The sequence below is a fragment of the Taudactylus pleione genome, unplaced genomic scaffold (assembly GCF_031769625.1).
Source record: "Taudactylus pleione unplaced genomic scaffold, aTauple2 ptg001443l, whole genome shotgun sequence".
NCBI classification, from domain to species: domain Eukaryota; kingdom Metazoa; phylum Chordata; class Amphibia; order Anura; family Myobatrachidae; genus Taudactylus; species Taudactylus pleione.
The window spans coordinates 629,838-645,655 of record NW_028285842.1 but is presented as its reverse complement, the minus strand read 5'-3'; the positions used below and the strand labels follow the sequence as shown (position 1 = coordinate 645,655).

The 15,818-nt window shown below is 42.7% G+C and overlaps 1 pseudogene across 1 annotated transcript in view; it reads left to right on the top strand.

Annotated features, from left to right (window-relative positions):
* LOC148442594 (uncharacterized) overlaps positions 1–8,066 on the top strand; it is a 31,358-nt pseudogene extending 23,292 nt beyond the window's left edge. The window contains exons 3-5 of the transcript XR_015875786.1: positions 1,589–1,686; positions 1,862–2,354; positions 5,769–8,066. The product of XR_015875786.1 is annotated as an uncharacterized LOC148442594 (transcript). The remainder of the gene's footprint in view (positions 1–1,588; positions 1,687–1,861; positions 2,355–5,768) is intronic.
* The last annotated feature ends 7,752 nt before the right edge of the window (positions 8,067–15,818 follow it).

The following is a 15,818-nucleotide window of genomic DNA, read 5'->3' as shown; positions in this document are numbered from 1 at the left end:
GAAGAAGCAGTTATCCACTTTTCCGGCCTTTTCACATTTATTGGACATTTTAAGGGAGGTTTGGTTAAAACCATGTAAGAAATTTCAGGTTCCCAGAAGGTTTAAATACTCTTATCGGACAAGGACAAAGGTTTTGGAAGTCCCTCCTAGATTTGATGCTCCTGTAGCCAGGTTGACAATGGCTAAATGTTAAATGTATGCATACACAGCACATGCAGTTAGCTTGATTGGTTAAGGGACCCAGGGTGGGCTTCCCCTGTGATATTCTGAATTAGTACTGTGTAAATGGATGTCCTGTGAGCCCTGAGCATACAGCCTCTGGAACATCAAGAAGGATTGTACTTGTGGAACATCGTGTATGCTGTGATTGCCCCAAGCACCTTCAGCATGGGTAATTGTCTTTTTCAAGACATTTGAGCAATAAACATCTTTCCTTAAGTTACCTGCATCTGCTTGTATCCTGTGTGCGCCAGAATAGAGCAAATCACTATTTTGTTCTCTGGCGGTTCTGCACTGAGCCCAGTGTCTCCAAGCTGAAACCCTCTGTCAGCTACACAGTGCAGACTGGTCCATGCTAAGGGACCAACGGGTATTAGCCAACACTACCCAGGAAATGTTGAAGTAGCATGTCCACATACCCAGAAGAAGGTGCTTCCAGGTGCTGGTGGTAGGAGCCTTGGAGAAGTGGTTCTGCCTCTTTAAAGCAGAAAAGGTCCAAAACCCCCATATCCTTTCAAGATCAATTGCAAAATTCCCGTCTGTGTGTCTGGTGATTGCTCACAGCAGAATTACTACTTGACTATCTCCATCCGGATAAAGCATATTGCATGCCGCACGTATTCAGGTACATTCTCTTACCAACTACAGCTTATATAGAGGTAGTAAAAGACCTTCCCCTCTGCTGCCTGTTACAACGTATGAAACGGATCATCCATGTGCTGCTACAGATAGGAGACTAAAGGCTGTAGTACCTACATATGCGGCTGCATCTCATTTTGTGCTGGTTTGGACCCCTTCACTTAGTTTGTTACCACGTTGAGTTTGACTGGACCTCTAAGAGTCTCACTGGTAGGATGGTGGGGGGGATTCCAATACCGGATTTGCACATAGTACAAGGATTTATTTTTTACTTCACCTAACTGGAACAGCGGGATATTTACCTACCCTACACATAATGTCACAGATCTGCCCCATCACACTGCTGGGGATGTGAGGACCCTAGACATAGTGTCACAGATCTGCCCCGTCACACTGCTGGGGATGTGAGGACCCTAGACATAGTGTCACAGGTCTGCCCTGTCACACTGCTGGGGATGTGGGGTCCCTTAGAGATACATTGTACCATATCTTTTGGGAATATCCTAACATGAAATAATAATGATAGATGTTTATTCCCTGATATAAAGAGCTTTGACATTTCGTATTGTTCCAACCTGTTTATTGCAACATTTATGAGATGCCTCCTTGTATACTTGGTAAATGCTGCATTTGGAACTTTCCCCATCCAGTATATTTGGTTAGGTTACTGTACACAGATCACCTGATAATCATATATACAATGTACTCAGTCACTGTGTGTCACCTACAGATGGACCTAGTAACAGATATACCCCAGAGAGATGTCCCCGTCCTCTTTATTCCCAGGACTGTACAGAGGAGAATCACAGGATCCCACAGGAGGATCAGGTAATATAGCATCTTCCCGAAAATTTAAATACCAAAGTGACTTTTCATTAATTGACCTGCATTAAATAATTAATCTACATCTAATTGATTGCACTACATGCTGATATTCTAATATTTACTTAAATATAAATTACTCATACATTATTAAAGTATTATTGTTTTGTGGGTAATTTAGGATGAAGACCTGATTGATATTAAAGTAGAAGACATAGAGGGAGAAGAGACGTATGTGACTGATATGAAGGCAGAAGATATAGAGGGAGAAGAAGAGACGTATGTGACTGATATGAAGGCAGAAGATATAGAGGGAGAAGAAGAGTCGTATGTGACTGATATGAAGGGAGAAGATATAGAGGGAGAAGAAGAGACATATGTGACTGATATGAAGGCAGAAGATATAGAGGGAGAAGAAGAGACGTATGTGACTGATAAGAAGGCAGAAGATACAGAGGGAGGAGAAGAGACGTATGTGACTGGTATGAAGGCAGAAGATATAGAGGGAGAAGAAGAGTCGTTTGTGACTGATGTGAAAGTAGACGATATAGAGGGAGAAGAAGAGACATATGTGACTGATATGAAGGCAGAAGATTCAGAGGGAGAAGAAGAGACGTATGTGAGGGGTGATCAGCAGTGTAAGGAGGAGGAAATCCCTACAGATATCAGCACAGGTGAGTAATAAACACGTATTACAGAAAAGAGACATATTCTCATTGCTTTGTCACTACAGCAATCTCTTATCTTACACCCTCCTTTGTTAGTGAGCAGTTTGTTAATTTCCACATCAAATTAGAGTAGGTTACTGCAGATTTGTCCACAATTTAAATGAGACATGGAAAGGCAATCAGACTGTGACTGAATGTAGTCTATCAGCCGAAATCAATTTGGAGCGAAAAGTCCATGCTGGACTTTTCGCTCCACATCGGAGATTTTCCTGGGATAAAGTATCGGGCCCGAGCCCGCTTTATCCCAGTATTCAATTTAAAAGCTACGAAAACGGGACCCGGCTAAGTAGGATCGGCGAAAAAAAACGGGATTTACCTGGAGTAAATTGTAGGACCCCCCTAAAGCTGTCCAGACATGGGGGATCACTATGGGTACCCCCGTTTTTGCCTGCAACAGAGTCGGAGTTTTAAATAGCTGCTGCAGGTTCTTTTTTTTTCCCGACATTGAAGAAGTGATGCAGAAGAGCACTTAGGTTATTTTTTTTGTTTTTTTTAAGTGGTCCCATCAAATTTGGGGTACATGAAAATGGGGGTAAGCATATTTTCAAGTCCCTAAAGTATTTTTTTTAAAAATCTGCAAAAATACACCTTCCGCTAATCGCCTATTCTAGAAAACACCTGCCGCATATTTGCAGAATAGCCCTGAACCTATTTCCCTATTTTTAAACACTTTTTTTTTTTTTCACCCCAATTTTTTAAATATTTTTTTTGGGGTGGGCCTATTTTTAAATAAAAAGAAAATTTTGACAACGTTGATTTTTAAATGTCATTCCCAGGCTGTTTTTTTTTTTTAATCCTGCACCCCTAAACCCTAATTGTGCACTTTTTTTCGCCATGTAAAATATGGTGAAAAGTTATCCCCGTTTTTTTCATAGACTTTTCGCACCTGCGAAAAGTCTTTGAAATTGAATACGGGGATAATTGAAATCGGCAATAATTTATAGCCGATTCCGAAGTTTTCGCTCCAAATTGAATACTGTATGCCTTTAATCTTTGTAATATTTAACTCATACCAGACAATAAAACAAATGGTGGATCTTAGTATAGGAATCGGCATGGAATGCTGGCAGTCGGCTAGCATACCTACACTACTTGTTTGGTAAGCTAACCCTCCCCCTCTCTCTACCCTAACCCTCACCCCCACCCCGCTACTTACTAAATATATTGGGATTGTGAAACGCGTCGGTATTCCGGCTCCGGTAATATCAGTGCCGGCATTGCGGCTGCTGGGATACGGACTGTAACACGTAGTATGTATCAATTGTTTATTAAATCTGAGACTTGTCTGCTCACACTGAAAAACTGACATATTATAAACCCGTGATTCCTATTGCTAGAACAAAATGGCTTACAATTCTTATTGCTCACCCCTAAACAAGATGGCTGTCTTTATCAGCTCTAACTTATACATATCGCCGTAGTTAGTTACACCTGCATAGAAATAAACACTACTCTCTATATACTTATTAATACATAATATACTATATCTTTGGATTAAATATTAAATAAAATACTGGTGCGCCAGGAACTCATGTGTTTACTTTGGACAAGGGAGGGTAGGCCTCAATCTTTTCCAGGGCTGAGCCCATTCAACAAATGCGACCCAGCTGCACCTCACACAACTATACTAATAAATACCATCTTAACATTTCTATATAATCTACATTGCAATATAAGGAAAAACAAAGGAATATAAACATGCATATATTCGTGAATTGCTGAGGAACATGTACGACCACATATTCCTGCGTTATCAGTACCCAGCAGTTACTGTATAAACTTTGTGTACACTGTGAACTTGTCAGACAGATTTTCTGCGATCGTTCTCATGGGATAAATAACATCCACCACTACCTGCTGGGGACAGTATGTGATGGTTCTCATTGCTTGTTACTCTCCTTGTTCCTAATGGAGGGCTGTGGGATTGCCATACTCCCTATGGGGGGCTGTTGTCATTTCTGTCCATACCTGGCGCACTCAGGACAGAGGAGATAATGTGGAAGAGGTGATGGGCTTTGGAGCAGGTGGTAGTAGTGGGTCACCCCGGCCATGCCATGCAACTGCTGCTGGTTTATCAGGAATCTAAACCTAGATCTAGTCCTTGGGGGGAGCTCCAGGAAAGCTGGGAAAAGAATGGAAGGAGCAGTAGGAGGTGGTAGAGATAAGGAGGGGAGGAGAAGCCGGTGGAAAAAGAGTGGAAGGAGGAGGAAGATGGCGTCAGCTGCAGAAGAGGATGGTGCTGCCTCACCGCCTCCCACTGGCTGCTGCCCGAGGTCCCCGGAGCCCGTCTGCTTGGACCGGGACAGAGGCTGGAACCTCAAGGGGTGGCTGTACTGATCTGGAGGCAGTTGGAAATATACAAGTAGAGTGTAAATAAAACCCCCAATGACAGACATAAGGACAGGGCAGCACATGGTAACCGGATACCTCCAGAGGCCGCACACCAGTCTGTGGAGCCCAGCCCTCCTGTCTCTCCCTGTGTCCAGGGGCCTCCAGCTGATGAGGGGCGACTGGATTTTTGCATCCAAGAATGTTAGTGTTGGGTTTTCTGAGCATACCCTCCCCTAGGGACAGCTTCTGAATGTCCCATGGTCCATGGTGCAGTTGGCGCTGATTAACACTAACATAAATAATAATAATAATCCCTTAGGACTGGTTAAGCAGCTGTTCAAAAGTTAAAAACTCTGCAGTTTCATAAATATGAGCCAAAGAAAAACATTACATGAACTGCGCTATACCAGTCTGTGTGATAAATATAATTCCCAGGCGCAGTTCAAAAGAATATATCATTTATTAAAAGCTGTCTAATAAAAAATAGTTATACAATATTACATGGGCCCCAGCATAATAAAATTGTTTTACTATAATAAATCAATACTTTATATTTATCAATATACATGAAAACATCCAAGTAGGACTAACCGCTTCCTCTCACAATCATATAGAGTAATCCAAATGTCTGTGAATAATAATTGGAATGGTAGTATAATCCTCCTAAAAGTCACTATACAGATTCTAAGGTTGCTGATAAGTGTTACAGGAAATACACCATAGTTAGGGGGGATCGGGTTATGTCACAGTCAGACGCCAACAATAACCCTGATAGTATACAGAGGGGTTTATGTTATCACTGTGCTGTGTTATCACTACATGTTGCAGAGTAAATCCCAGGACATATGATTACAAGAAAGCTGTAATCCCTGTTCTATACATAACATCGTAACATGTCAGGTGATGAGTGTTACATTGTACCTTAGAGCATCGTGAGTTTATCCATTTGGTGATATAGGGACCTATGATAACAGTCTATATGGAAAATATATTTATGGGACATTCATACATTTATTTTATTCCCAGCAGATGGATGTAACAGCAGAAATATCTCAAAGGAAAATCCAGTTTTATCTCCAGATTGTGAAATAGAAAATAATGACATCCAAGATTCTATGAGAGAAAACCCCATTACCCCAATTATACGCCCAGTACCTCACAGTGCAGATGTATCATCTGATCATGCTTATTATGAGGAATGTCCTCCTCGTACCTCTATTACAGCTCTTAGGGTAGATAAAATATTTCCTTCTTCTATAGAAGCCAAAAGTCTTACACAGAACACAGATCGTAGTACCCATCAGCCAGCTAAGGCATGTGAGAGGCCATTTCCATGTTCTGAATGTGGGAAATGTTTTACACAGAAATCCCATCTTGTTATACATCAAAGACGTCACACAGGGGAGAAACCATTTCCATGTTCTGAGTGTGGAAAATGTTTTACACAGAAATCACAGCTTCGTATACATCTGAGAAGTCACACAGGGGAGAGGCCATTTCCATGTTCTGAGTGTGAGAAATGTTTTACACACAAATCAGGGCTTGTTACACATCAGAGATGTCACACAGGGGAGAAACCATTTTCATGTTCTGAGTGTGGGAAATGGTTTAAAGAGAAATAACAGCTTTGTATACATCTGAGAAGTCACACAGGGGAGAGGCCATTTCCATGTTCTGAGTGTGGGAAATTTTTTACACAGAAATCACATCTTCGTATGCATCAGAGAAGTCACACAGGTGAGAGGCCATTTCCATGTTCTGAGTGTGAGAAATGTTTTACACATAAATCAGCTCTTCTCATACATCAGAGAAGTCACACAAGTGAGACATGTTTTACATACATATCACAGCTTATTGAACATCAGATATGTCACACAGGTGAGAACCCACTTCCATGTTCTGAGTGTGGGAAAAGTTTTACACATCATTCAGCTCTTGTTAGACATCAGAGAAGTCACACAGGTGAGAAACCATTTCCATGTTCTGAGTGTGGGAAATGTTTTACACAAAAATCACATCTTGTTAGACATCAGAGTAGTCACACAGATGAGAGGCCATTTCCATGTTCTGAGTGTGGGAAATGTTTTACACAAAAATCACATCTTGTTAGACATCAGAGTAGTCACACAGATGAGAGGCCATTTCCATGTTCTGAGTGTGGGAAATGTTTTACACTAAAATCATCTCTTGTTACACATCAGAGTAGTCACACAGGTGTAAAGCTAATTTCATGTTCTGAGTGTGGGAAATGTTTTACACAGAAATCACAGCTTCGTATACATCAGAGATGTCACACAGGTGAGAAGCCATTTCCATGTTCTGAGTGTGAGAAATGTTTTACACACAAATCAAGGCTTGTTACACATCAGAGAAGTCACACAGGAGAGAAGCCATTTCCATGTCCTCAGTGTGGGAAATGTTTTACACAGAAATCATGTCTTGTTATACATCAGAGATGTCACACAGGTGAGAAACCATTTCCATGCTCTGAGTGTGGGAAATGTTTTACACAAAAATCAGATCTTGTTAGACATCAAAGAAGTCACACAGGTAAGACACCATTTCCATGTTCTGAGTGTGGGAAATGTTTTAAATGGAAATCAGAACTTGTTAGACATCAGAGAAATCACACAGGTGAAAACATTTCCATGTTCTGAGTGTTCTAAATGTTTTACACGGAAATTAGATTTTGTTTCACATAAAAAATCTTACACATTAGCTACTAATGTCCTGATCATCAGAAATGACAAAAAACAGGTCTAATTAGACCATCCTTTATTTACACTAGACAAACCGTGTTTACAAAGAGAAATATATAATTTTTGTATTTAATTTTATTAAACATAGTATTTCTCCTGACCCAGGCGCTTCACTGACCTCTGCAATTTCTGTTTTGTGAATGGTCATAGTTTGTACTACTGCCCTCATTGTATTCTGTTGTTACTTTTCTTTTATCCATTTTGAAAGGAAAGTGACTGCAGTGTTTATAGTAGTTTTTGGAATTGGATCACCCAAATGGTATAAGAGGGTGTAGGAAGACACGAGGAACAGTGACCAAGGCGGTAACAGAGTCCTGTCATCTAATAATAGACCATAAGGTCTGATACCTGACAAGTTTCTGCCACTAGCCCCCTTTCCTCTATTATATGCTGCAAGGAAGTGCTCAGAGCAATGGGAGGATATAAACAGTTAATGATGTATATATATATATATATATTTGTCACACACCATCAGGGCACAATAACAGTGAGGAGTAAAGACTGTCCTATATGTGTGGGTGTCCCTTGTGCTCTCAGTATGTGTATATTTCTGTGTATGTATAGATACAGGGTACTATATACAGATAAATAAGTAACAGCGCTAACCCTTTGAACTCTAGATGTTGCGTTTAGTTCAGGCCAATGCCTGTACCAGGTGTCCTAGTTCTGCAATGAACAATATGAAATGAAATTGACAATGTGACACAATCTGAGCAGATCCTCCTGTTTACTTAGTAAAATATCATGTGGACATTGTGTTAACACATAATAATAATGGTCTGCAATGCAAAGAACCTGCTACATGGTGAATGAATGATTGAGTGTAACTGCGTACACTGAATGTGATCTCCTAGTAGGAAATGGGGGGATGGTGAAGTCCTTGAGGTGGGTGTATATAGGTTTAGCGGCGTCCCGCTATATTACCCATAAAAGTCCAGATATGACTGTCCGTATAAGTAGGTCTATAGATGTGGTGCAATCGATGGTGGCCCGGGCTGTCTTCTTGGCCTCCGCCATCGCTGAACGGAAGACAGTACATTCAAGCAGAAGGAGGAGGACAGGAAGACAGGTAAGTCTCTGTTCCAGGAGGGGGAAGCCGGATCAGGTCACGAGTGATCGCGTCCGACGATTCCCCTCCCCAGACGGGAGTGACAGGTCACTGAGTTGAAGTGCAGGATACAGTATTTAAATAGACGTATCACTCACTTAACTGTACCCTGCATGACCCCAGTCCGGAGATCCTGCACTGCTACCCAGGTGGTTGTCCTCTCCTGCCAAGAAGGCCGCCCGGGCCACCATCGATTGCACCACATTTATAGACCTACTTATATGGACAGTCATATCTGGACTTTTATGGGTAATATAGCGGGACGCCGCTAAACCTATACACACCCACCTCAAGGACTTCACCATCCCCCCATTTCCTACTAGGAGATCACATTCAGTGTACTCAGTTACACTCACCACGTAGCAGGTTCTTTGCATTGCAGACCATTATTATGTGTTAACACAATGTCCACATGATATTTTACTAAGTAAACAGAAGGATCCGCTCAGATTGTGTCATATTGTCGATTTCATTTCATATTGTTCATTGCAGAACTAGGACACCTGGTACAGGCATTGGCCTGAACTAAACGCAACATCTAGAGTTCAAAGGGTTAGCGCTGTTACTTATTTATCTGTATATTGCATCTAATGGTAAGGGGAGAACACCCTTTTTGTATATAGCAGCTCCTGAGACACAAAATCGGTCGGCAGCCTAGTGCTCAGTACTACCTTTCTGTATATACAGGGTACTATTCTCTCTCTACTCCTTCCCGAGCTTAGAGAATGAGGCTATAAAGATCTATCTATGAAACTTAATATTGTGCTGTATGTACTAATTATTGTATACATTCTACATTGTAATATTGTGCTGTGTGTACTAATAATTGTATACATGCTACATTGTAATGTTGTGTAGTTTTGTTTCTCTGGTTTTCCATGTACAGAAAGCAGCCAATCATCTTCATGTATTGAGATTCGAGGGACTGAATGTTTATGTGTTAATTAACTAAACAAAATATTAAAAAACTGTTATTTATTGTACTGAACCAGTTTCACGCATCCAATTTTCTCTTTACAATTTATATTGTGTTATATGTCATGTACACAAAGTAAAAGGTCCCCTAACATCTGTGGGCTAATGTCATGCAGCAATTGGATCACTCCCTCTACGAAGCTGTCACAGACCAGCAATGACTCTGGTAAAGCTCTGTTGGAGGTGAAATGCGTCAGTCATTGCTGTATAATAGATCTGATGTAACAAATCACTTATACTGTCTCCCTGATGGATCCATGAATATTGTGGTATATCCATCTCTGAGACACATGTGAGTGCTGTGTGTGATTACCAGCTTCATTCTTACAGGCTAACAGCGTATACACTAGAAGTGGTCACTGTACTCACCAGGACTTTGCAGAATAAGGAGACACCTGATAAACTTTTACAGCTAAATCACTCAGAGTGTAAGTTCAGCAATGGCTGTGCCACATTTTTTTCAGCGGAGTAAAAATACTCTTCACATTTTTAATAAGTATATTTATCCAAAGAGTCCGAAAATTATGATTAGCAGGGAAAGCACCAGCAATCACTGCCCCTGTATGACACCAGTAATATGTTAGCATGGAGCAGTGTGTGCAGTCAGTGTGATGATTATCTAGCAGGGAAAGCACCAGCAGTCACAGCCCCTGTATGACACCAGTAATATGTTAGCATGGAGCAGTGTGTGCAGTGTGATGATTAGCAGGGAAAGCACCAGCGATCACAGGCCCTGTATGACACCAGTAATATGTTAGCATGGAGCAGTGTGTGCAGTCACTGTGATGATTATCTAGCAGGGAAAGCACCAGCGGTCACAGCCCCTGTATGACACCAGTAATATGTTAGCATGGAGCAGTGTGTGCAGTCAGTGTGATGATTATCTAGCAGGGAAAGCACCAGCGGTCACAGCCCCTGTATGACACTAGTAATAAGTTAGCATGGAGCAGTGTGTGCAGTCAGTGTGATTATCCAGCAGGGAAAGCACCAGCGGTCACAGCCCCTGTATGACACCAGTAATATGGGAGCATGGAGCAGTGTGTGCAGTGTGATGATTAGCAGGGAAAGCACCAGCGATCACAGCCCCTGTATGACACCAGTAATATGTTAGCATGGAGCAGTGTGTGCAGTCACTGTGATGATTATCTAGCAGGGAAAGCACCAGCGGTCACAGCCCCTGTATGACACCAGTAATATGTTAGCATGGAGCAGTGTGTGCAGTCAGTGTGATGATTATCTAGCAGGGAAAGCACCAGCGGTCACAGCCCCTGTATGACACCAGTAATATGGGAGCAGTGTGTGCAGTCAGTGTGATGATTATATAGCAGGGAAAGCACCAGCAGTCACAGCCCCTGTATGACACCAGTAATATGTTACCATGGAGCAGTGTGTGCAGTCAGTGTCTCTTATATAAAACAAGTATATATATATATATATATATATATATATATATATACTGCTTTCTATGGCTAACAGGATGAAATTGGTTAAAATGAACTTAGGGCCCATAAGGACGTCCACCCTACCTTATACACATCTGTAATACTTTACACGTCTGCAAAACCATCGGTAACATCGGAGCCTCGCGCACACTTGCAAGGTCTGACCCTACTCAGACATTGCTAACCTCATTGCACTCAGTGAATGTCACACTCTCAGGTAGATTATGGATGTAACCCGTATTTGGGAGACGAGGAGACCTGTTTCTAAAGCGCGGAGTTTAATGTGCCAGTGGTTTTCATCAGGGACCCCCGCGAGAAGGTGTGGACTTGGCTGCGTCTGACACACAGGTCGCGGCCCTCAGGATAGGTTTCCTTATACAGGTGCTGGTGAGCTCTGGATAGAGCGGAGAAGACTTTCAGCGTAGTTGACTGGACGGGCCAGAATCTAACGGGAAACACGGTTCCAGGGAGAAGACGTATGCAGGTCACGGAGGATAGCTGAGGTCAGAACCAGATTACCAAATGCAGTACCAGGGGTCAGATGAAAAATGGTCAGTTTTGGAGCGTATACTCTGGCACCTGTCTCTTGCCAGACACTCTCTCTTATAGGAAGGAGTTCTAACCAAACCCAAACAAGACTACACAAATGACTCACCTGTCTCTTTAAATTTCCCTACAGGTTAGCACTGCACTCCTAGGAGAGCTGCAATCACCTGCTATTTATCTGCTGCACTGAGCCAGACACATCAGCAGCAGGCTCGAGGACTCCTCGTCTGCAGCCCGCCACCTGTGACTCCAGTAATTCTGATAAGCAACAGCCGGAGTCCAGTGCACTGTGACATTACCCCCCCTCTAGGGGTGGGCACCGGATGACCCACAAATAGTTTCTTAGGAAACCTCTAGTGGAACTTCTGAAGAAGCAGAGGTGCATGAATATCTGAGTCCTTGACCCAGCACTGCTCCTCAGGAACATACCCCCTGCAATCCACCAAGAACTGAACAGCTCTAGAAACCCTGGAGTCCAATATCTGTTTCGCCTCATACTCCTCCTGATGGGTCAACAAAATCGCAGGAGGGTTGCAAGGTGCCAAGAAATGATTAAGCACCAGGGGTTTTTAGGAGGGACACATGAAATACATTGGGTACCCTAAGTGTACTAGGAAGTTTCAGACAGAATGCCACTGGATTGATTACCTGAAGAATCTGGAAGGAACCGATGTATCTTGGAGCAAACGTCATCGTTGGGACTCAATCTCAGATTCTTGGTTGACAGCCAGACTTTATCGCCAGGATTCAGCACCGGAACCATCCTCTTCCTGTCTGCAAACAGTTTATACCTTGAAGAGGCTTTTTACAATTCTTCTTTACCTGCTTCCAGATTTTAAATAACCAGTTTACTGTATAACACACGACTGGCAGTGATACTGATTGAAGACCTGGTAACTCAGATAACCCTGGATGCAAACCGTACTGAGTAAAAAATGGAGAGTCCCCAGATGCCTCATGACACAGATTGTGGGCAAATTTAGCCCATGGCAACAGAGAGACCCAGTCATCCTGATTGACAGAAACATACACTCGAATGAATTTCTCCAATTCTCGGTTTATTCGCTCTGTCTGGCCATCTGGGGATGATAGGCCGAAGAGAAACTCAGATTGATGCCAAAGCACCTGCATAATGCTCTCCAAAATCTAGAGGTAAATAGCACCCCTCGGTCGGAAACAATGACTTTAGGAAACCCATCCAACCTAAAGATTTCTCTTATAAACACTTCCGCCAACTTTGGTGCTGAAATTAGCCCTTTTAAAGGAACAAAGTGAGCGACCTTGTAGAACCTATCCACCACCACCAGGATAGTGTTGAACCCTTGGCATAAACCAATAAAGAAAAAAAGACCATCTGGACTGAAGATAATTTATACAGTGGGCTGTCTTGAGGTATCTAAAATTGTTATGATTGGTATAGACTGTCACTGGAAATTTAGCTCCCTCTAACAAGTATCGCCACTCCTGAGGGGCCAACTTGATGGCTAGTAGCTCTTTATCTCCAACAGGATAATGCCTCTCTGGTGCAGAGAACTTTCGGGAGAAGAACCCACAGGAGTACAACTTGTTTTCTTTATCCTTTTGCAACAAAACTGCCCCAACACCAACCATGGAGGCGTCCACCAGCTAGAAAAAGGGCTGATCACAACTTGGTTGCCTCAGAATGGGTGCTGAAAGCAAGGCCTCAACTAGGGAGGCACGGCCGGTACGCCTGCACAGAGCGCACATGCCCTGTGAGCGGAACTGGCTGCCTCCTCCCGCGATCACCCCCTCTATCTTGCCTCTCTCTGATCCACCGCGGCTGCCCACTGCCATATATAATAGTGGTGGTGGTAGGGGGAATAAAGATTGCTGGACGGAGTGGGGATGATGCCCCGCCCCCCTTGGATAGTGCCGTCGGGACAGAGCAGACTTCAGTGTCTAGTTACCCCACTGTGGACACCACTGCCCTTGATGTGAGGACCCTGGAGGATGATTACCCCTAGAGTTGCCCACTGATGGTCCTGCTGCTGGTGATATTCCAACAGATTTCCCTCCACAACTCAGTATGGGCGCAGCCATGTTGAATTCAGTCATCTGACTCTCCACCACTCAGAGTGCTGCTGCCAGACCAGCTGATTGCAGCATCCAATCCCTGGGGACCCACCCCTATAAATTCCATTTCCTGACTGGCCTCCATTGCCAGTACAGCGCTGCTTCTGCTGAAGTTACAGCTTTGTGCTGAGCTCCCAGGTACTCTGTATCTGAACGGTTCCAGTCCGTGATTCCAGTTCCAAGTCTGCTCCATTCCATCTGCTCCAGTCTGGGTTATACACTGAGACTTGTTCCTAACAAGAACCATTGGTCACCAGCCGTTATCTCCAACCATACTTTGTATACATTATAACACATATGTAATAAAAATACAGTGTACATATTATCACACATACAAAATAACAATATTGTGTACAAATTATCACATATACGGAATAACAATACCATGTCTATATTATCACACATATGTAATAACAATGCCGTGTATATATTATCGCACATATGTAATAACAATACCGTGTATATATTATCGCACATATGTAATAACAATACTGTGTATATAATATCACACAATATATTACCATGTATATGTTATCACACATGTAATCACAATACCCTGTATATATGTAATAACAGTACTGTGTATAGATGAACATGATGTGCTATTGTATGGTCAGTAGATAATAAAGTGATAAACTATAATTATCAAACAAGTAGATGTCCTGTATGTAGTAAGATTATAAAAAGGAAATGATGGGACAGCTGGTGCTAAGTGTGTGTGAGGGAATCTCATGTGCACGGTGCCAGCTGGTAATATATCATCATATTTCTTATTTATTTTACTATTTCCTATATTGTGTTGGGATGTAGTCAGGGCGGCGACGGTCACAGTCCTGGCAGATTCCGATGGTGAGGAGGAATGTTAGGTACTAGGAGAGGGTTAGGTACTAGGAGGAATGTTAGGTATTAGGAGCAATGTTAAGTACTAGGAAGAGGGGTAGGTACTAGGAGGAGGGTTAGGTACTAGGAGGAATGTTAGGTACTAGGAGGAGGGTTAGGTACTAGGAGGAATGTTAGGTATTAGGAGGAATGTTAAGTACTAGGAGGAGGGTTAGGTACTAGGAGAATTAGGTACTAGGAGGAGGGTTAGTGCTAGGAGGAATGGTAGGTATTAGGAGGAGGGTTAGGTACTAGAAGGAATGTTAGGTACTAGGAGGAGGGTTAGGTACTAGGAGGAGGGTTAGGTACTAGGAGGAATGTTAGGTATTAGGAAGAATGTTAAGTACTAGGAAGAGGGGTAGGTACTAGGAGGAGGGTTAGGTACTAGGAGGAGAATTAGGTACTAGGAGGAGGGTTAGTGCTAGGAGGAATGGTAGGTATTAGGAGGAGGGTTAGGTACTAGAAGGAATGTTAGGTATTAGGAGGAATTTTAAGTACTAGGAAGAGGGGTAGGTACTAGGAGGAGGGTTAGGTACTAGGAGGAATGTTAGGTACAAGGAGGGTTAGGTACTAAGAGGAAATTTAGGTACTGGGAGGAGGGTTAGTGTTAGGTACTAGGAGGGTTAGGTACTAGGAGGAATGTTAAGTACTAGGAAGAGGGGTAGGTACTAGGAGGAGGGTTAGGTACTAGGAGGAATGTTAGGTATTAGGAGGAATGTTAAGTACTAGGAAGGGGTAGGTACTAGGAGGAGTGTTAGGTACTAGGAGGAATGTTAGGTATTAGGAAGAATGTTAAGTACTAGGAAGAGGGGTAGGTACTAGGAGGAATGTTAGGTACTAGGAGGGTAAGTGTTAGGTACTAGGAGGAATGTTAGGTAATAGGAGGGTTAGTGTTAGATACTAGGAGGGTTAGGTACTAGGAGGTATGTTAGGTACTAGGAGGGTTAGGTACTAAGATTAGGGTTAGGTACTAGGAGGAATGTTAGGTACAAGAAGGAGGGTTAGGTACTAGGAGGGTTAGTGTTAGGTACTAGGAGGAATGTTAGGTACTAGGAGGAGGGATAGGTATTAGGACTGTTAAGTACTAGGAAGAGGGGTAGGTACTAGGAGGAGGGTTAGGTACTAGGAGGAATGCTAGGTACTAGGAGGGTGTTAGGTACTAGGAGGAGGGTTAGTGTTGTGCTAAGAGGAGGGTTAGGTACTAGGAGGAATGTTAGGTACTAGGAGGAGGGTTAGGTATTAGGGTTAGGTACTAGGAGGATTGTTAGGTACAAGA